Source organism: Theobroma umbraticum, unplaced genomic scaffold (assembly GCF_002168275.2).
Source record: "Theobroma umbraticum cultivar Fairchild unplaced genomic scaffold, ASM216827v3 scaffold_51.0, whole genome shotgun sequence".
NCBI classification, from domain to species: Eukaryota; Viridiplantae; Streptophyta; class Magnoliopsida; order Malvales; family Malvaceae; genus Theobroma; species Theobroma umbraticum.
The window spans coordinates 9495700-9497302 of record NW_018397260.1 but is presented as its reverse complement, the minus strand read 5'-3'; the positions used below and the strand labels follow the sequence as shown (position 1 = coordinate 9497302).

The following is a 1603-nucleotide window of genomic DNA, read 5'->3' as shown; positions in this document are numbered from 1 at the left end:
AAAAACAAATGGGAAGTGAATGCCACCAATATAATCAAAAAACATATCATTAATTTATGTATTACCTATACATCAATGGTACAGGAATTAGTTCATATATTCCTTCCTATAAGTAGCTTATACTTAATTATCTTCAGCTTCAAGGAATGTTTGATAAGTAGTATTTATAAAAATAAAAAAACAAAAAAGGAACTATTTATAAAAAGTACTGTGTTGAAATTCTTATTTTCAAAATATGGGCATGGCTACATCTATAAGATTGGGGACACAATTGGGTTTTCACTGGATCCCCATAGATTTGAAACTTGAAAAATATCCAGTTTTGCTACGTGTAAAGATCCCAGCTCCATTTGAAGGGAAAGACCAGAGACATATTAAAAGCAATGATTAAAAGACAAACATCAGAATCCACATAAAGAAGCTACTACCTTGGTTTGGAAATCGACTTGATTAGAAGCAGCCTTGTAGACATTATCCACAACCTGTTTGAAAGAAGGCTTGAGAGGGAGAGACTTGTCTATCCAAACACCGTTGGCAAACGACAACCGGGGCCCACCCGCGGGGCTACCGTCGGCGAACACAACGGAAACGAGCTCGGAGGAGAAGGAGCCGAGGTGGTCGTTGGATGTTGACTTGAGGAAAGAGAGGAGCTGGTCGAGGGTGGGGCCCCTCGAGCCGGCCGCGATCATGCTGAGCACCACGTGGATCGACAGCGGCGAGAACGCAAGGTTGGAGTCCTTGGCTTCGGTCTGGAGCACGTGCTTTGTCAGGCTCAAGGTTACGTCGGTTTGCCTCCTGATCGATTCACGGAGATCCATTGTCGGAATCTGAAACACAAACAAGTCGAGAACCCAGATAGCCCCTTTTACTTCACTTGGGTTCTAGCTCGAGTCTTCGACAAAGCCGAGACGAGAAAAGGACCGCTATCCTTAAAGCAGGACAGTTGAAGATTTAATATTGTGAAATGGGACCGTTGCGGCTTTACCGCGTAGGAGAGAATCCGCGTTGAAATTGCCCTTTGCGTGAGAATTAAGCTTCCTTTGATATATATATATATATTATTTGGGTAAAAGAGTAAATTTAACCTATTAATTAATTAATTAACTTTGTTTGACAGTCTCTATCGTCTAATTCGACGAACTTTCATCGTTACCGATCACCTAGTGTTACGATTAAAAAAAAAATTATAAATTCTAAATTGATAATCTATTAGATTAAATTGAAATTTAGTATTTAAATATTAATATTATTTTTAAAATTTTTAATAAAATAAAATTATGAGACATTATGATTTAAAATGAATAATATTTTGTAAATTTATATAAATATCATTAAATAAAAAAAATACAAGTGAAAATCCATTAGAATAAAAATCACAACTCCAATGTGATTGCTTTACAACTAAACAACTTAGCAGTGAAGAACAAAAACATTAAAAAGACCGAAAGAAAAAGAAGCTACGAGAACGCATGCACTATGCTTTGGCACGTGTGAAACGCAACATCCAGATACTTGAAATTTCCACAATCCTGAATCGTTTGCTCGGCAGGCTTCGATATACCCGCGTATTTTTTGACCTCGATGAAAGATTTGTGGAATATGT

The 1603-nt window shown here is 37.4% G+C and overlaps 1 pseudogene; it reads right to left on the bottom strand.

Moving 5' to 3' along the window:
* LOC110416556 (serpin-ZX pseudogene) overlaps positions 1–1022 on the bottom strand; it is a 1979-nt pseudogene extending 957 nt beyond the window's left edge.
* Positions 1023–1603: the final 581 nt, after the last annotated feature.